Below are 21,737 nucleotides of genomic sequence, written 5' to 3' on the forward strand. Positions count from 1 at the left end.
CTCAACCAGCTTCACCTGGAATGCTTTTCCAACAGTCTTGAAGGAGTTCCCACATATGCTGAGCACTTGTTGGCTGCTTTTCCTTGTCTCTGCAGTCCGACTCATCCCAAACCATCTCAATTTGGTTGAGGTCTGGGGATTGTGGAGGCCAGGTCATCTGATGCAGCACTCCATCACTCATTCTTGGTAAAATAGCCCTTACAAATCCTGGAGGTGTGTTGGGTCATTGTCCTGTTGAAAAACAAAATGATAGTGGGACTAAGCCCAAACCAGATGGAGTATCGCTGCAGAATGCTGTGGTAGCCATAATGGTTAAGTGTGAATTCTAAATAAAAATCAGACAGTGTCACCAGCAAAGCACCCCCACACAATAACACCTCTTCCACCATGCTATACGGTGGGAAATACACATTCAGAGATCATCCGTTCACCCACACCGTGTCTCACAAAGACACGGCGGTTGGAACCAAAAATCTCCCATTTGGAATCCAGACCAAAGGACAAATTTCCACCCGTCATGTCCATTGCTCGTGTTTCTTGGCCCAAACAATTTTCTTCTTCTTTTTGCTGTCCTCTAGTAGTGGGTTCTTTACAGCAATTTGAGCATGAAGGCCTGATTCGCAGTCTCCTCTGAACAGTTGATGTTGAGATGTGTCTGTTTTGCTTGAACTCTGAATCATTTATTTGGGGTGCAATTTCTGAGGCTGGTAATTCAAATGAACGTATCCTCTGCAGCAGAGGTAACTCTGGATCTTCCTTTCCTGTGGCATTCCTCATGAGAGCCAGTTCCTCATAGCGCTTGATGGTTTTTGCGACTGCACTTGAAGAATCTTTCAAAGTTCTTGAAATGTTCTGTATTGACTGACCTTCATGTCTTAAAGTAATGATGGACTGTCGATTATTTTATTTGATCTGTCCTTGCCATAATATGGACCTGGTCTTTTACCAAATAGGGCTATCTTCTGTGTACCACCACTACCTTGTCACAACACAACTGATGGGCTCAAACACATTGAGGTACTAAATTCCACAAATTTACTTTTAATAGAAATCCATTCCAGGTGACTACCTCATGAAGCTGGTTCAGAGAATGCCAAGTGTGCAAAGCAGTCAATGCAAAGGGTGGCTATTTGAAGAATCTCATATTTTGATATTTTTAACACTTATTTGGTTACTACATGATTCCATGTGTGTTATTTCATAGTTCAGTATTATTCTACAATGTAGAAAATAGTAAAAATAAAGAAAAACCCTTGAATGAGTAGGTGTTCTAAAACTTTTGACAGGTAGTGTACATGAACTATCCTCTACATCTACAGTGCATTCGGAAATTCCAAATGTTGTTACATTAGAACCTTATTCTAAAATGGATTCAATTGTCAGTCTCAATCTACACACAAAACCCCATAATGACAAATTAAAAACAGGTTTTTAGAAATGTTAGCAAATGTATTAAAAATAAAAACTCTGGCTGGGCCACTCAACGACATTCAGGAGACACTCCTGCGTTGTCTTGGCTGTATGCTTAGGGTCGTTGTCCTGTTAGAAGGTGAACTTTTGCCCCAGTCTGAGGTCCTGAGCGTTCTGGAGCAGGTTCTCATTAAGGATCTGTACTTTGCGTCATTCATATTTCCCTCAATCCTGACTAGTCTCCCAGTCCCTGCTCCCAAAAAAACATCCCACAGCATGACCGGGGAATTTTTCTGAATAAAAAATAAACTGAATGGAGCTAAGCATAGGCAAAATCCTATATGAAAACCTGGTTCAGTCTGCTTTCTACCAGACACTGGGAGACAAATTCAAATCAATAACCTAGAACACAAGGCCAAATCTACACTGGAGTTGGTTATCAAGAAGACAGAGAATGCTCCTGAGTGGCCGAGCTACAGTTTTGGTTTAATGGTCAACCACCAATTTGACAGGACATGAAGATAAATGTACAAATGTTGCAGAATCTAGGTGTATAAAGCGCTTACAGAAGTACCCAGAAAGACTCACAGCTGTAATCGCTACCAAAGGGGCTTAGGCAAATGAAATATTTCAGCATTTAATTTTTTATAAATTTGCAAATGACTAAAAACATGGTTTTCCCTTGGTCATTATGCAGTATTGGTGTAGATGGGTGAGAAATATTTAATACATTTTTCATTCAGGCTGTAATACAACTAAATGTGGAATAAGTCAAGGGGTATGAATACTTTGAAGGCACTGTAGCTGTGGATTCTTTCAAATCATAAGATTAGGCCTCTATTTGGGAAGACCACAATTTGAGCAGAGAGTGTGCCAATAAGCCTATCTTATTGAAAATGCACATATGGAACTTATAACTGGCACACAGATCGGTAGAAATGTCAAGATGAATTGTAAGCTTCCCTAAACTTGAAACGTACTCGCCGCCTATGAAGTCTTTACATAAGAAATGTCTCTCCGTTTCCATGGTTGGAATTTGCCTATAGGCTACTTTGAAGCAAGGTAAAACATGCCTCATGAAGTAAAACATTCAGGTTTCAAAATAATTGAGTATGTTTTCAAATTGTATACTGCCTCTAGCTCACATTGTAAAGTGGTTATAATGCGCTGACAGCCTGTTGCCTGCACTTGAATGTGAGATGCGCTTCAATTGCCAGTTAAGAAATAATAATAGTAGCTCTTTAAAATCATGCACCAACATGTGATCACATTTAGAATTGTTGCGCAATGAATGGGCTTATAAAATAGCATTGTACTTCAGCAGCAACCAGCTGAGGTGCTGCAGTATGTTGTGTGTGATAGTTGTGTTGGATAAATAAGATCGGCTACATGATGACTAATGAAAATACACAAGGCAATTTAATTCCACTGTATTACGCTAATTAACATTTAGCCTAGACCAGCGATCATCAACTAGATTCAGCAGCGGGCCGATTTCGGAGTGGATGGTCGGGGGGCCGGAACATACTTACAATTTGTAGACTGGAAATTGACCGCAAGAAGCCCAAACACATGTTAAGACAAACAATTTTAAAACCTTGCTTACCATTTGTATATGATCACGTGTCTCTCTATTATGCATGGGATTACTTGGGCACTGATTTCTTATCAGTGCTCAGACTGTCCGCAATAGGCTGAGAGAGGCTGAACTGAGGGCTTGTAGGCCTGTTGTAAGGCAGGTCCTCACCAAACATCACCAGCAACAACGTCACTTATGGGCACAAACCCACCGTCGCTGGACCAGACAGGACGGGCAAAAAGTGCTCTTCACTGACGAGTCGCAGTTTTGTCTCACCAGGGGTGATGGTCAGATTTGCGTTTTTCGTCGAAGGAATGAGCTTTACGGCCTGTACTCTGGAGCGGGATCAATTTGAGGTGGAGGGGCCATCATGGTCTGGGGCGGTGTGTCACAGCATGATCAGACTGAGCTTGTTGTCATTGCAGGCAATCTCAAGGCTGTGCGTTACAGGGAAGACATCCTCCTCCCTGATGTGGTACCCTTCCTGCAGGCTCATCCTGACATGACCCTCCAGCATGACAATGCCATCCTCCTCCCTGATGTGGTACCCTTCCTGCAGGATCATCCTGACATGACCCTCCAGCATGACAATGCCACCAGCCATACTGCTCGTTCTGTGCGTGATTTCCTGCAAGACGGGAAAATCCGTGTTCTGCCATGGCCAGCGAAGGGCCCGGATCTCAATCCCATAGAGCACGTCTGGGACCTGTTGGATCAGAGGGTGAGGGCCATTCCCCCCAGAAATGTCTGGGAACCTTGGTGGAAGAGTGGGATAACATCTCACAGCAAGAATTGGAACATCTGGTGCAGTCCATGAGGAGGAGATGCACTGCAATACTTAATGCAGCTGGTGGTGGCCATACCAAAATACTTTAGATTTTTTTTTAAACTTTTGATACTTTTGATTTTGACCTCCCCCTTTGTTCAGTGACACATTATTCCATTTCTGTTAGTCACATGTCTGTGGAACTTGTTAAGTTTGTCTCAATTAGGGGCCTCCCGGGTGGCGCAGTGGTTAAGGGCGCTGTACTGCAGCGCCAGCTGTACCATCAGAGTCCCTGGGTTCGCGCCCAGGCTCTGTCGTAACCGGCCGCGACCGGGAGGTCCGTGGGGCGACGCACAATTGGCCTAGCGTCGTCTGGGTTAGGGAGGTCGGTAGGGATCTCCTTGTCTCATCGCGCACCAGCGACTCCTGTGGCGGGCCGGGCGCAGTGCGCGCTAGCCAAGGTTGCCAGGTGCACGGTGTAGCCTCCACATTGGTGCGGCTGGCTTCCGGGTTGGATGCGCGCTGTACGGCTGGATATCATCACTTTTACAGCTTCTAATGGAAACCAAACTCTGTCCAAATCTGGTTTCTGGTGTGCATGTGAGTGAGTATCTGCATAAGTTTGTTCAAATGTAGTCATTGCTCAAATACTACTGTGGTATGTCACACACAGTGTGAATGTGTGTGTAGGAGCACTTTCTGGGAGGTGGAATAGCAGAACACATACCTCCAGTCCATGTCTGAGGACGGATTTGGGTCCCCTGCCACATGCTAATGAGGTCACCCCCCAGCTGTCAGGTCAGCAATCTAGAGACGGACAAAGAGTAAGAGAGATGTGTGAGTTAGAATATCAAGTAAAACAGGCACAGTCTCTGACAGTGTCTGTGTATAATGCGGAGATCAGAGGTTCTTAAACTCTCTATTATTACAGGTAGTTTACAATTAAATGTCACAATACATTCAATTTGGCTGCTGGGGGGCAAATTGTCCTCGTCCTGGAGAAGTTGTCAGTTGGACTACGGTCAACATCACTATAGATGACTATATTATTTGATTTGTTTGCCATCTAGTTTATCCCCTGAAAGTTTGTTAACTTGCCATATTGATGCTAGTCAATTTGATGTGGTCCATAAATCAATAGCCCAAATGTCTGTCAGGTGCAAAAGTAGTTAAAAAAATGTTTAAAAGAGGATCATGTTAATTTACTTTACTTACCACTCACTATACAGTATGTTCAGCCAACTGTACAAAGACTGGTGCTTGCAAAGTAAACATCTAACAGTACCACGGCAAATGCGCCCTACTGCTGCGTGATAGGCAGTGCCCACAAAAGATTGGAAATTAACCTAAACCACTCATACTCGTCAGGTATAGTTGGTAAATTTTATATCACGCAATTATCCAATGGCGCCTAATATTGAGAGATAACGTGAGGCTACCCTACGCATCTGAAATGACATGATCATGCAGTATAACAAAGCTAAAATGGGCACAATTGTTTTGCATGGAATAATCAGGAATGTGTAGGTCTGACTACGCTCTTAAAGACCAAATAGTTGGCATTTCGTTAAATTCCTTGAAAACAGCACACAGTTAAGTGGTTTTAGCAGAGCTGTGGGTCTCCTTGCTCCCCAGCAGCCAAATCTAACACTCTAAACCTTGTGAAGTTTTATTGAAAACCATTTAGTCAGAGAAGAGACATGACTCATCATTGCAACAGCATAACATCCCTCTCCTCAAACCCTGCCCCATTTGTCCTCCTACTAACCCGCACGGCAAGCAAGCAAAAATCAGTTTCATTGTGAGGCTGTCTGGCCTCTGCCGGCATGTGGTGAGCCACACCGTATCCAAAAATGGGAAAACACCTCGGTTGAGTACAAGAGGAAAAGGTGCATAACCTACCTTAAATACAAAAATCTATGGGAATCGAAAACTATTGACACGCACATAGGGTTGCACATTTTGGGGAATATTCAGTCGTGGAAACTTTATGGAACAGGAATAACAGGAATATGCAAATTAATACTAATTCAATTTAAATGTAGATGTTTTTTGCATTGTTTATATTTACCATATGGAGACTAACAAACCTTATCATAAGTAGACATAATTGCAATGATTAACTCCTTCCTATAGAAATAAAACAATTTAGTTACAATCTGAACTTTAATTAAATGAGTCGACTCTTCACATGGGATGATTTCACTGAACAACAAAAGGAAATATTGAATGATCCATCGCATCTCCCAAAAGGTTTTCAATATTTTCACTTAGGGGTGTACTCACTTTTGTTGCCAGCGTTTTAGACATTAATGGCTGTGTGTTGAGTTATTTTGAGGGGACAGCAAATTTACACTGTTATACAAGCTGTACACGCACTACTTTACATTGTAGCAAAGTGCCATTTCTTTAGTGTTGTCACATGAAAAGATATACTCAAATATTTACAAACATGTGAGGGGTGTACTTGTGATATACTGTACATCTGTAAAATGATAGCCAAAGCTTTAGCCTAGAAACTGTCTTCCTCTCAGGCTTCCATGTCTTCTGGACCTCCTCAATGTCCATTTCTTGAACAGCAGACTGAGGCCTCATCGTCACTGTCCAACCTTGAGGATGGCTCGTTGTCAGGCTCAAAAAGCCTCAAATTTGCCTGGATGGCCACCAATTTTTCAACCCTTATATTGGTCTGTAGCCTGTTGCGTGCTTTGGTGTGTGTTCCCAAACAAGGGAATTGAATTCACAAATGCAAAACCAGTTGCGCTCTGAGGCGGCTGATGTTGGTGGGATTTGGAGAATGGAGGCAACAGGGTAAAGAGCCTCAAATCCACAAAGTCTCTTCCACCAGGTGGCTGATGATATGTTGGCACGACTGCCATATTGCATCTCCATCCCAAAGGACTTGCTTGGAAGTGTACTTTGCCAGACTGCCAAGAACCTTGCCCTCATCCAGGCCAAGGTGGCGAGACACGGTAGTGATGACACCATAGGCCTTGTTGATCTCTGCACCAGACAGGATGCTCTTGCCAGCATACTTGGGGTCCAACATGTACGCTACGGCGTGTATGGGCTTCAGGCAGAATTCTTCATGCTTTTTGATGCATTTCAGAACTGCAGTCTCCTCTGCTTGGAGCAACAGTAAAGTGGGCAGGGCGGATTTCTTCCCTTACATCTGCAAGCAGAGTCTGAACATCAGACAGGATGGCATTGTCTCCTTCAATCCATGCAATGGCTACTGCTATATGTTTCAGGAGTTGAGGACGCTTACCACTCTCTCTCAAAATACATAATCCAGGAGGCTCCTCTTGATGGAGCTGTCCATATCAGCAAACTGTGATATGGACATTTCTTGGAGAGACTCCTTCCCCTCCAGGAAACTGTCAAACATGATGACAACACCGCCACCCTGTTGCTGGCCAGCTTCAATGTGGTGCTCTTATTCTTCTCACTTTGCTTGGTGAGGTAGATTTCTGCTATAACTTGATGACCCTTTACATACCTAACCATTTCCTTGGCTCTCTTGCAGAGTGTATCCATTGTTTTCAGTACCATGACGTCCTTGAGGAGCAGATTCAATGCATGAGCAGCACAGCCAATGGGAGTGATGTGAGGGTAGGACTCCTCCACTTTAGACCAAGCAGCCTTCATGTACGCAGCATTGTCTGTCACCAGTGCAAATACCTTATGTGGTCCAAGGTCATTGCTGACTGCCTTCAGCTCATCTACAATGTAGAGACTGGTGTGTCTGTTGTCCCTTGTGTCTGTGCTCTTGTAGAATTACTGGTTGAGGGGTGGAGATGTAGTTAATTATTCATTGCCCACGAACATTCAACCACCCATCAGAGATAACTGCAATACAGTCTGCTTTCTCTATGATTTGCTTGACCTTCACTTGAACTCTGTTGAACTTTGCATCTAGCAAATGAGTAGATAAAGCATGTCTGGTTGGAGGGGCGTATGCTGGGCGAAGAACATTCAGAAATCTCTTCCAATACACATTACCTGTGAGTATCAGAGGTGAACCAGTTGCACACACAGCTCGAACAAAACATTGATCATTTCTCTGACCACATTCCTCCATTGAGTCAAAACAACTTCTGATTCAAGAAGGAATATGAGCTGTTGCTATCTGATTCATCATTTTCACCTCGAATAGAAGTAAAGGGACTTTTGTCAGAGGTTGCTTGTTGTGAGCACTAAAGGAACTTTATGCACTTGGCCAGATGATTCTGCATCTGTTGCATTCTTCACATATGATTTGGCACAGTATTTGCAAATGTACACAGCTTTTCCTTCTACATTAGCTGCAGTGAAATGTCTCCACACATCAGATGGCATTTTCCTGTAAAGATGAGGGGTAAAAAAAAATGTAAAAAATGTAAAAAAATACAATTCCATGTACAGATAAATAGTTAAGCAGTTCGATTAAACTCCTCCTTCATAAGATAAATGTTTAAAATGAAACATGGAAATAGGTGAATTAACACTCAGCAGGCTCAAGCAAGCGAAATCCCACATGGTAGCAAAAACTAACTAGCAGAAATTGTTAAGTTAGTAATGATTTAAACACTTTGCTGTAGGCAACCATTTACTAGTTAACAAAATATAATGTATATCATGTAAAATATTCACCCCACCCAGTATTGTAATCAAAACTTACCAGAAAGCATGTGGTCCTTGGCTCAGACAGTGTAGTAGTGTGGGATCAATAGCAACTCAGTGTGCAAGCTCTTGAGAATCAGCTGTACATGTGATGGAAGAATGCACTGTGCATGCAGAGGGTTGCAAATCCACTGAATTGGGGAAAGTTTAACTAAAATATGCCACAAGATCTAGATTTGCCTCGTGTATCCCACAAAAAAGTTCAGTTAAAAGCTAAAATGTTTGATGAATTTAAGCTAAATGAACTTCCCATGGAAAATTTCCCCCAAAATTCTGGATATTTACCATGAAGTTTCCGACCTTTTGCAATCCTACACGCACACCAAATACACAACACAGAAATATATATACACACACACACACACACACACACCTCTGCTAAGCTTCCCAATAAAGCAATAAAAATATTAAAGTATCCCAGAAAAGTGCTAAAGAAATGGCCCACGTTAACATGAGAAGCGTGGAAGTGGGCGGATTTCCTTGTCCTTCTCATCAGCCGTGATTCTGGGCAGCTCCATAATAAGAGATGTGACCGTTCCTGGTACAAAAACAATGCCTTATCCCAGAGCTCGAGTAAATTACCTTACTAAGCTGCTCCCAAATGTACTACTTCAGGACATGGAAATAGATTTAATGACATTATGAAGGGCAATTTTGAAAAGTTGAAACTGGATTTTAAAGAGTTGATTGACTCCTCTGTTAAACACCAATAAGACTCATCATATCTGGCCCTCTGCCATCTCTGAATCACGGCATTGTACGCTTTAGCAGGATTCTCTCTTCACAACTGGCTACGTGATAATTGCAGCTCAATGTGTAACTTTTGTTGACAATTGCGATACCTTTTTGGAAACAAAATACGTTTTATAAGGAGGATGGGATCTACTAAAATCATATGGGATCCAGTTTCCTTTCACAGCACTATAAGGTTGCATTGAGACTAGAGGTCGACTGATTAATCTGCATTTTTGGATGCCGATTACATTGCAATCCACGAGGAAACTGTGCAGCAAGGAGCCAAGGTACGTTGCTAGCTAGCATTAAACTTATCTTATCACTAGTTAACTGCACATGGTTTAACTACCTGGGTTGCATATAGTCAATGCGGTGCCTGTTAATTTATCAGCGAATCACAGTCTACTTTGACAAACGGGTGAGAATTTCACAAAAGCGCATTTGCGAAAAGCATAATTGTTGCACCAATGAACCTAACCACAAACATCAATGCCTTTCTTAAAATCAATACACAAATATATATATTTTTTAGTTAAAAGAAATTCATGTTAGCAGGCAATATTAACTAGGGGAATTGTCACCTCTTGCGTTCAGTGCAAGCAGAGTCAGGGTATATGCAACAGTTTGGGCCACCTGGCTCGTTGCGAACTGTGTGAAGACCATTTCTTCCTAACAATGACTAATTCATTTGCCAGAATTATGACATAACATTGAAGGTTGTGCAACGTAACAGCAATATTTAGACTTAGGGTTGCCACTGGTTTGATAAAATATGGAAGAGTTCCGTATTTCACTGAAAGAATAAACGTTTTGTTTTCAAAATGATAGTTTACGGATTTGACCATATTAATGACCTAAGGCTCGTATTTCTGTGTGTTATATTCTAATTAAATGTATGATTTGATAGAGCAGTCTGAGCGGTGGTAGGCAGCAGCAGGCTCGTAAGCATTCAAACAGCACTTTCCTGTGTTTGCCAGCAGCTCTTCGCAATGCTTGAAGCGCAGCGCTTTATGACTTCAAGCCTATCAACTCCCAAGATAAGGCTGGTAATACTATAATGCCTATAAGAACATCCAATAGTCAAAGGTATGAGAGATACAAATGGTATAGAGAGAAATAGTATTATAATAACTACAACCTAAAACGTCTTACCTGGGAATATTGAAGACTCATGTTAAAAGGAACCACCAGCTTTCATATGATCTCATGTTCTGAGCAAGGAACTTAAACGTTAGCTTTTTTACATGGCACATATTGCACTTTACTTTCTTCTCCAACACTATTTTTGGATTATTTAAACCAAATTGAACATGTTTCATTATTTATTTGAGACTAAATTGATTTTATTTATGTGTTATATTAAGTTAAAATAAGTGTTCATTCAGTATTGTTGTAATTGTCATCTCAGACATATATAAAAACGTGTGTGTGTGTATATACAGTATACACGCACACAGGCTTTGTTTTTTTGGTCCTCCAATCGGTATCGGCGGTGTAAAATCATAGTGGGTCGACCTCTAGTTGAGACAATGACGTAAGCCTAGCTTAGCTAATCCCTACCATTGTGACGTTGAATTGTCATAACACTTCAGCAAATATACATTACACCAGGGGCCGTCAATAGACAATATAAGTAACCTAATTTGTCCCTTTAACTGCCCTGGAATGCCTCTACTGATCCTACAGCTATTGTATGCAGTAATCATGTACCTATGAACCAGATTTATACTGTTAGCATTAAGTCTGTGTGCCCTAGGAGGAAGTCCACTGAGCAGCTCACCCTGCACTAACAAAGAACATGAGCACAGCTGCTGCTAAGATTCCCAGTAAAGCAATGAAAGCAAGTAAGCATCCCAGAAGAAAAGTGCTCAAAATAGCCCATGTTAACAAATGTAGCTTAATTAAGAAACAAGGTTAGCTTATCACAGCAACCCTTTTTTGTGGGATACACAAGGCAATTACAGGTCTTGTGGTATATTTTGGTTAAACTATCCCCAAATCAGTGGAATTGCAACCCTCTGCATGCACAGTGCATACTTCCATCACATGTGCAGGGTCATCAAGTTATAGCAGCAAGCTACCTCACCAAGCAAAGTGAGAAGAACAAGAGCACCACATTGAAGCTGCCCAGCAACACCCGTTAGGGTGGTGTGGTCATCATGTTTGACAGTTTCCTGGAGGAAACTTGCCAATAGGGACAGCCCCATCAAGAGGATCCTCCAGGATGATGTATTTTGGGAGAGAGTGGTAAGCAGCCTGAAACCTATAGCAGTAGCCATTGCACGGATTGAGGGAGACAATGCCATCCTGTCAATCAAGAAAAAGCTTCAAACTGTAACCAGTGCCTGCAACCTGGTTCAGGTTATCAGTCAACCTACCATGGTAGTTACAAACAATACAGGAAATAAATCAACATGTATTAATCACATCTTTACTAATGCTGCAGAAATGAGCTTGAAAGCAGTATCCAGATCCATCAGATATAGTGATCACAATATAGTAGCCATATCTAGGAAAACTTAAGTTCCAAAGGCTGGGCCTAATATAGTGTATAAGTAAGTGTATTTTGTATTGATTCTTATGTTATTGATGTAAAGAATATCTGTTGGTCTGTGGTGTGTAATGAGGAGCAAACAGATACTGTACTTGACACAATTATGAAATTGCTTATTCCAGTTGATAATAAGCATTAAGAAAATGACTGAAAACTTAAATCCCTGTGGATTGATGAGGAATTGAAAAATGGTATGGTTGAGAAGGATGAGGCAAAAATGACGGCACAACCGATTGGCAGACTTATTGCAAATTGAGAAATCATGTGGTTAAACTGAATAAAAATAATTAACTACACTATGAAACAAAGACATTAAATAAAGAATGATAGTAAAAAGCTTTGGAGCACCTTAAATTACATTTTGGGAAAAAAGGCAAACTCCATCATTCATTGAATCAGATGGATCAATTCATCACAACACCAACTGATAATGTCCACTACTTCAATTATTTTTTAATTGGCAAGATTAGCAAACATAGGCATGACATGCCAGTAATAAATACTGACACTATACATCCAACTATACAGTGCCTTGCGAAAGTATTCGGCCCCCTTGAACTTTGCGACCTTTTGCCACATTTCAGGCTTCAAACATAAAGATATAAAACTGTATTTTTTTTGTGAAGAATCAACAACAAGTGGGACACAATCATGAAGTGGAACGACATTTATTGGATATTTCAAACTTTTTTAACAAATCAAAAACTGAAAAATTGGGCGTGCAAAATTATTCAGCCCCTTTACTTTCAGTGCAGCAAACTCTCTCCAGAAGTTCAGTGAGGATCTCTGAATGATCCAATGTTGACCTAAATGACTAATGATGATAAATACAATCCACCTGTGTGTAATCAAGTCTCCGTATAAATGCACCTGCACTGTGATAGTCTCAGAGGTCCGTTAAAAGCGCAGAGAGCATCATGAAGAACAAGGGACACACCAGGCAGGTCCGAGATACTGTTGTGAAGAAGTGTAAAGCCGGATTTGGATACAAAAAGATTTCCCAAGCTTTAAACATCCCAAGGAGCACTGTGCAAGCAATAATATTGAAATGGAAGGAGTATCAGACCACTGCAAATCTACCAAGACCTGGCCGTCCCTCTAAACTTTCAGCTCATACAAGGAGAAGACTGATCAGAGATGCAGCCAAGAGGCCCATGATCACTCTGGATGAACTGCAGAGATCTACAGCTGAGGTGGGAGACTCTGTCCATAGGACAACAATCAGTTGTATATTGCACAAATCTGGCCTTTATGGAAGAGTGGCAAGAAGAAAGCCATTTCTTAAAGATATCCATAAAAAGTGTTGTTTAAAGTTTGCCACAAGCCACCTGGGAGACACACCAAACATGTGGAAGAAGGTGCTCTGGTCAGATGAAACCAAAATTGAACTTTTTGGCAACAATGCAAAACGTTATGTTTGGCGTAAAAGCAACACATCTCATCACCCTGAACACACCATCCCCACTGTCAAACATGGTGGTGGCAGCATCATGGTTTGGGCCTGCTTTTCTTCAGCAGGGACAGGGAAGATGGTTAAAATTGATGGGAAGATGGATGGAGCCAAATACAGGATCATTCTGGAAGAATGAGACTGGGACGGAGATTTGTCTTCCAACAAGACAATGATCCAAAACATAAAGCAAAATCTACAATGGAATGGTTCAAAAATAAACATATCCAGGTGTTAGAATGGCCAAGTCAAAGTCCAGACCTGAATTCAATCGTGAATCTGTGGAAAGAACTGAAAACTGCTGTTCACAAATGCTCTCCATCCAACCTCACTGAGCTCGAGCTGTTTTGCAAGGAGGAATGGGAAAAATGTTCAGTCTCTCGATGTGCAAAACTGATAGAGACATACCCCAAGCGACTTACAGCTGTAATCGCAGCAAAAGGTGGCGCTACAAAGTATTAACTTAAGGGGGCTGAATAATTTTGCACGCCCAATGTTTCAGTTTTTGATTTGTTAAAAAAGTTTGAAATATCCAATAAATGTCATTCCACTTCATGATTGTGTCCCACTTGTTGTTGATTCTTCACAAAAAAATACACTTTTATATCTTTATGTTTGAAGCCTGAAATGTGGCAAAAGGTCGCAAAGTTCAAGGGGGCCGAATACTTTCGCAAGGCACTGTATCTGACCAAACTATTATAGACAAGCATTGTAATTTTTCATTCTGTAAAGATAGTGTGGAAGAGGTGAAAAGTATTGTTTATCATCAATGACAAGCCACGGGGTCTGACTACTTGGGTGGAAAATTACTGAGGACAATAGAGGACGATATTGTCACTCCTATTTGCCATATTTCCAATTTAAGCCTACTAGAATGTGTGTGCCCCCAGGCTTGGAGGGAAACAAGTCATTCCGCTACCTAAGAATAGTAAAGCCCCCTTTACTAGCTCAAATAGGTAACCAATCCGCCCATTACCTTAGTCAACTTTTGGAAACAATTGTTTGACCAGATGGAATGCTATTTTACAGTAAACAAATTAACAAGACTTTCATCACACTTATAGTGAAGGACATTCAACAAGATCAGCACTTACACAAATGACTGATGATTGGCTGAGAGAAAGAGATGATAAAAACATTGTGGGGGCTGTTTTGTTAGACTTCAGTGCGGCTTTTGACATCATCAACCATAGTCTGCTGCTGGAAAAATGTACATGTTATGGCTTTACACCCCTTCTATACTGTGGATATAAAGTTACCTGTCTAACAGAGCACAGAGGGTGTAATTAAATGGAAGCCTCTTCGACATAATCCAGGTAGAATTAGGAATTCCCCAGGGGAGCTGTCTACTTTAAAAAAATCTTTACTAACGACAAGCATAAAGTCAGTGTGTCTATGTAAGGGAAAGGGGAGGATACCTAATCAGTTGTACAGCTGAACATATTCAACTGAAATGTGTCTTCCGCATTTAACCCAACCCCTCTGAATCAGAGAGGTGCGAGGGGCTGCCATAATCGACATCACGTCGTCGGCACCCGGGGAAGTGGGTTAACTGTCTGGCTCAGGGGCAGAACGACAGATTTTTACCTTGTCAGCGCGGGGATTCGGTAACCTTCCGGTTACTGGCCCAACCACTAGGTTACCTGCCGCCCCTATGCGGACGACTCAACACTATACATGTCAACTTCTACAGCGACTTAAATGACTGCAACACTTAAGAGTTGCAGTTCGTTTCAGAATGGCTGGCAAGGAATAAGTTACTCCTAAATAATTGAAAAACTAAAAGCGTTATTTGGGACAAATCATTCGCTAAATCCTAAACCTCAACTAAACAATGTGGAAATAGAAGTTGAGGTGACGAAACTGCTTGGAGTTACCCTAGATTGTAAACTGTCATGGTCAAATCATATTGATATAACAGTAGCTAAGATGGGGAGAAGTTGGTCTATAATAAAGCGCTGCTCTACCTTCTTAACAACACTATCAAAAAGACAGGTCCTGCAGGCCCTAGTTGTCGCACGTGTACTACTGTTCAGTCGTGAGTTACCCTAGATTGTAAACTGTCATGGTCAAATCATATTGATATAACAGTAGCTAAGATGGGGAGAAGTTGGTCTATAATAAAGCGCTGCTCTACCTTCTTAACAACACTATCAAAAAGACAGGTCCTACAGGCCCTAGTTGTCGCACGTGTACTACTGTTCAGTCGTGAGGTCAGGTGCCACAAAGAGGGACTTAGGAAAATTGCAATTGGCTCAAAACAGGGCAGCACGGCTAGCCCTTGGACGTACACATTAATAACATGCATGTCGATCCCTCATGGCTCAAAGTGGAGGAGAGAGTGACTTAATCACTACTTGTATTTGTGAGAGGTATTGACATGTTGAATGCACCGAGCGGTCTGTTTAAACTATTGGCACACAGCTCAGACACCCATGCAGACCCCACAAGACATGCCACCAGAGGTCTCTTAAAAGTCCAAGTCCAGAGCAGACTATGGGAGAAGCACAGTACTACATAGAGCCATGAATACATGGAACTATATTCCACATCAAGTAACTCATGCAAAAAAACGATGAAAATACACCTTACGGAACAGCAGGGACTGTGAAGCAACTCAAACATAGGCACAGACATGTATATATACACACGGTAACATACACACCATTCAGACATAGATTCTGTGTTGTAGATATGTGGTAATAGAGTAGGAGCCTGAGGGCATTCTTCTGTGAATGTATTGTAATGTTTTTAAAATTGTACAAGTGCCTTCGTTTGACTGGACCCCAGGAAGACTATCTGCTGCCAACGGAGCTCCATCCTAAATACACACACCTGGCAGGAGATGGGGGAGAGGTTCTCCTGCTCGTCCACCAGCACCAGGTTCTTGAGGGGGCGTGGCTGGGAGAAGAAATCTCCCTCCAGGGGCATGGCAGAGGACAATTCTGGCTCTTCATCATCATCTCCAAGATGGGCTATCTGGTAAAGGTAACTAGCAGAGAGAGAAGGGAGGAGACTATGAACTCACCGATTCACACAGAAGAGCAAGATGATAAAGATGGATGTCTCAGTAATGTGTGGTATTGAGGGGGATTCTAGCGAAATGAATGACTTACTGGTTGCCGAACTCTGAAGAGACAAATAAAAAGCCGGTCTTCAGCTGTGGCTACAGGGATGGTGTCAAAGTACTTCATCCTCATCTCTGTAAATATTTTTGAATGAGAAGGAATCCCATCATGTGAACACAGACCTGTGTGTGTGCTGAGATCAGGTGTTTATGCTATATTCATGTTGTCAGAGAAGAGACATGAAGACTCATCACTTCAACAGCACTCTTTGCTGCCCTCCCCCAGTTTCTATCTCAGACTGCACACTGCTGCCCTCACCATCTCCTCATCCGTCTCCAGGGTGACCTTGAAGATGTCCCCCTGCTCCGTTTGGGCCAGGAAGAAGAACATGGACTTGGTCTTGTAGGTGGCTGAGCAGACGAAGATCATGCCTCTCTCAGAATCATCCAGGTCATTCTGTGTTTAGGGCAAAATAAAGAATGAGGGCACTGTGTGGATAGTACTAATAACTTAAAACTGATCCATACAAACATTCACAAATTCAACGTGACTGGTCTGGTTAGCCAAGTCCTTTGTTAGTACATTTTTTACTAAACTTTACAGAAACTCACCCTCCTGCGTGGGATGGGACAGCGAATGTCAGGCTGATTGCCAAAGTTTTTGTAGGTAATGTAGTGCTCTGAACAGATGAAAACTCCACTGGGACCATGAGAGCCTCCAGGAACTGGACAAAAGAGGGGGTCATGATGACACAATGTTTACACTAGGGATGCAAATTTCGGTAAATTATGCTGCCGACTAACTGACCCTCCTCATTAACCGGTCAACAAACTTTTTTTTCCAAACAGTAAAATACTATCAGAGACCTGTATATAATGATGAGATGCTTGTCTCCGCCCTAACAATAAGAGTTATTCCAAGGTGGGGAGGCAGGCGACAAGTTTAGGCCCAAAATAAAGACCACAGAAACATTGGGATTATTTGGGACCAATTTTGGTCGAGAGCGAAACCTCTCGCTTCGCCTCTTCCTCTCCGATACCAAGCACACATACAACTTTATCCATTTAAGAGTTTAACAGAAACATGCAACAATAGAAAACCTATAGTCCTCCAGTCAAAAGACTACAGCCTATTACTAAACATGCAACTGCTGTAATGAAGCAACTGCTGTAATGAAGCAGCTACTAAAACATCATTTTCAAACATTACCAAAAAGCAATTCATGGGAAAACAGTTCTAAACAGCACATGTAACAAATCTCAGTTAGAAATTTAGAAAGAGGGGAATTTAATAGTAACTAGGATTCGGAAAGTATTCAGACCCCTTGACTTCCCCACATTAGAATACGGCTGTAACGTAACAAAAAATAGATTAAATCGTCCCCCGCCAATATACATGCCATACCCCATAATGACAAAGCAAAAACAGTTTTTTTTTTAAAAAGTATATGGAAATATTACATTTACATAAGTATTCAGACCCTTTACTCAGTACTTTGCTGAATCACCAGTCTTCTTGGGTATGACGCTACAAACTTGGCACACCTATATTTGGTGGAGCTCCTCCCATTCTTCTCTGCATATCCTCTCAAGCTGTCAGGTTGGATGGGGAGCGTCAATGCACAGTTATTTTCAAGTCTCTTCGGAGAAATTCGATCAGGTTAAAATGTGGGCTCTGGCTGGGTTACTCAATAACTTTCAGAGACTTGTCCCGAAGCCACTCCTGCGTTGTCTTGGCTGTGTGCTTAGGGTTGTTGTCCTGTTGGAAGGTGAACATTCACCCCAGTCTGAGGTCCTGAGCGCTCTGGAGCAGGTTTTCATCAAGGATCTCTTTCCTTTGATCCTGACTAGTCTCCCAGTCCCTGCCACTATAAAACATCCCCATAGCATGCTGCCACCATGCTTCACCTTAGAGTTGGTGGCAGGTTTCCTCCAGACATGACACTTCAGGCCAATGAGTTCAAGCAGGATTTCATCAGACCAGGGAATCTTGTTTCTCATGGTCAGAGTCCTTTAGGTGCCTTTTGGCAAACTCCAAGTTGGCTGTCATGTGCCTTTTACTGAGGAGAGACTTCCTTCTGGCCATTCTACCGTAAAGGTCTGATTGGTAGAGTGCTGCAGGGTGCACCTGAGTTCAAATTTGAGTCTCATAGCAAAGGGTCTGAATACTTATGCAAATACGGTATCTGTTTTTATTTTTAATAAATGTGCAAAAAATATTAAAAAACTGTTTGCTTTGTCATTATCGGGTATTGTGTGTAGATTGAGGGAAAATGTTTTAATTAATATATTTTATTACAAGGCTATAACGTAACAAAATGTGGAAAAAGTCAAGGGCTCTGAATACTTTCCGAATGCACCACATGTGTACAACTTCATGAGCTGGATTGCTCGTCGTCGCAATTGTTTTATTTTCGTTTGCGCTCATTAGCATATTTAGCTAGCAGCCTCCTTGGAAATGTTCTATTATTTGTGCTAATGTGTTAGCATTCTGGTCACATATGCTTAATGGTCTATTTTGTGTTTTTGTGACGATATGAAAATCTGGAAACTGCCCAACCCTAGTTGCTAATATGACTAGGACTGTGCCTTTGGCTTCTTATATGAAACCAAATAGAACAGGAGAGAAATGCTGGTTAATGGCATGAGGAAGTCTTGATAAAATAATTTCCTCAACATTTATGGCTAGATTTTCGCAAGGCTACTTTGAAGCAAGACATGCCTCATTATTTGACATTAAGTAAAAGGTTTAGCTTTCAAACAATTACTGCCTCAAGCTCACAATTTACATTGTAGCTATCAAAGTTCAACATGCGATTGCATTTAGAATTGTTATTTGTTGCTCAATGACTGGGCTTACAGAAGCAGGTTTCACTCCATGACATGCTTTTTGACGAGCTCTCGCGCTATTCAGCTACTCAAACTAGGCTCCAAATGCAATAAATAAGATGCATGACGACTAACAAAAATACATGCGCCAATTTAATTCCACACAATTATGCAAATGACCCTAGAGACCGATAAGCACGACCAGTCAAATGTATTTTCGGCAGCTAACCGATTAACATACCTGGTTTACACTGTAGTGTTACAAAAAACAATCCAGGCTTTGAAGACACTAACAGAACAGCTACAACAGTGAGCTTTTTTGGGTTGAAATCAGAAGCTCTCTCCAGTGGATAGTCAGGGAAGAGACATGATAATCACATGTCAACCCAAATTTTCTGCACAGATTCTCTCTATATAGTGGCACTGTGTCCATTTCCCAGCCAGTGGGTGTGCAGTCATCCAAACAATGAGGACTAATCTTCACCCCAGCAGGAAGAAGTGAGGAGCAATGCGCAAGGGCAGACCTCACTCATCAGTAGAACACAAGAGGAAAGGCTGCAAACAACTCATAACTTGGCTCTGACCACCCTCTACTGGAAATAATAAGTAGCTACCTGTGATGAGGAAGTTGCCATGCTCCTCCTGGGCCTCGCTGTACTTGCGCACCACGTGGTTCAGACCGAGGTCCAACTCATAGAAGGTCAGTGTCTGCTGGGTATTGGATGCAGCCTCTCCAGTGGGGTCATTGTCAGCTTCCTGGACAGAGGTAGAAGTAATAGGTCACATGCTGTGGGTCAGTGGAAACAAAGAGGACGGGATGAGGATTTACAGGACAGCTGTAGTAGCAGAGCAGCTGGGGATCAGAGGTGTCTAAGCTCTCTCCAGTGGTTTGTCAGAGAAGAGACATGAAGACTCATCATTTCAACAACACTTGGGTGGGTAGAGAGCGAATAAAGTAGCAGCACATCTGAGTCTGTGTAAAGAAGTCCAGGTATGTCGAACGTAACAAGAGTGCATGAGCCAATTCACATATCATAGGGGTCAGTGCTGGGCTCTCACCTCATAGTCAGTCTCTAGACAGGCAAACATTGGGTTCTCAAAGCACTCGTCCACTCCTACCACGTGGTACACCTGCAGGTTGGCCTTGTGAGCCTCCAGGGGCGAGGAGATGGTGAGACGTGCTGCTGCATCTCTGTTCAGGATGTATACCAGCTTCTGCTTCTCAATGGCACTTGGAAACACAGAGGTAATCAGTAAACTACAACACCTGGAAACAAATATGTAAATCAGTAAACTACAACTCGGAGATGAAAACCGTCCATCAAGTCACAGATGTCAACAACAAAAAATTACCGTTATCAACACTTTCCAAAACAATCTCTCTCAGTTCTCGGAGCTTATTTACCCATCATGACTGCCCTGCCCTTGGGGTCGACGGCAAGGAACTGTCCAGGGATGATGCGACGACAGCCACTCTTGCCATAGGTCTCCTGATGGATCTTCTCAAACGTGTTATTGGAGGGGTGGTACTCCAGGATCACGATGAGGCCCGAGTCACTGCCCACCACAATGTAGTCTAGGGATGAAAAGCACAAATGTCTCAAAAGAGATTTCAAAATCAGAGCTTTTCAACCACATACATAGAAAATATGAATCTACATTACACACAGCAACTACTCTTTTGACGCCAAGATTGAGTCATATCTATATACCAAAATGCAATCTCAGGTGTACAGGCAGACACACATACATACATAACACACACCTTTAGTTCCTCCAGTCAGCCTGAAGGCCATAAAGGAGCGGATATTGCCAAACACCTCCATGGTGAGGAGGGTATGAACCTTCCCTGTGTTGGCATCTGGACGCAGGAGCTCAATGATCTTCCCCCCCAGAAACAACTATCTCCTGAATCTTGGTTCCCGCAAGGCAAGTCAATAAATATTCCCAAAAATCATCATAGGTGACATCAATTTTATACAGTATATACTCAGGGTGAAAGTAGATTTCTTCCTGGTACTCTTCAGTGTGCACACGCTTGTACTTTTCTGTGTTTCATTCTAAACATAGCATTACATATAGAATCCATATGAATTTAATAGGATCTCTGTGGGCCTAATAGTAAAGATTAGTCATTTAATTCAAACATGTATTACCTTTAAATGTGGCATTACCAAAAACCAGTTGTGATGTTTTCATCTGATTGTCAAACAATAATTTCAAAAGGCACCTGTAAGCCTGGCTACCTACCCACTTGTGTACACTAAAAAAATTCCAGCATCCATACAGTGCACTGTTCACCTACCATTTTAGAAATGCAAACAAAAACATCTCTTACAAAACACCAAGAAGGTTCATGAATGACATTCAGTGATGGCCTTTCATCAAGCATACACTTGCAACCTGAATTGCTGCATAAACTGCACGTTCAAGTCCATTCACTCATTTTCCATGTGACTGACATGCAGTAATGATAGTGTGAAAGCTTCCAGTTCTTGGCATATATGTTTTAATTGTGATAGGCTCATGGTCAACCGGTATGGTGTAGCTACACTATTTATTCTGCCGTTACTGTTTCGGCTTACTTTCACCCCATATAAACACTCAGGGATGAGCGAGCACAAGAGGGGATGTTACACCAACTGCCCAAAAGTATGTGGACACCTGCCCATTAATATGAAGTTG

The 21,737-nt window shown here is 42.0% G+C and overlaps 1 pseudogene; it reads right to left on the bottom strand.

Moving 5' to 3' along the window:
• Positions 1 to 21,737, bottom strand: part of LOC110532124 — a 73,697-nt pseudogene that overhangs the window by 17,606 nt on the left and 34,354 nt on the right.

This window comes from Oncorhynchus mykiss, chromosome 1 (genome assembly GCF_013265735.2).
Source record: "Oncorhynchus mykiss isolate Arlee chromosome 1, USDA_OmykA_1.1, whole genome shotgun sequence".
Taxonomy (NCBI): Eukaryota; Metazoa; Chordata; class Actinopteri; order Salmoniformes; family Salmonidae; genus Oncorhynchus; species Oncorhynchus mykiss.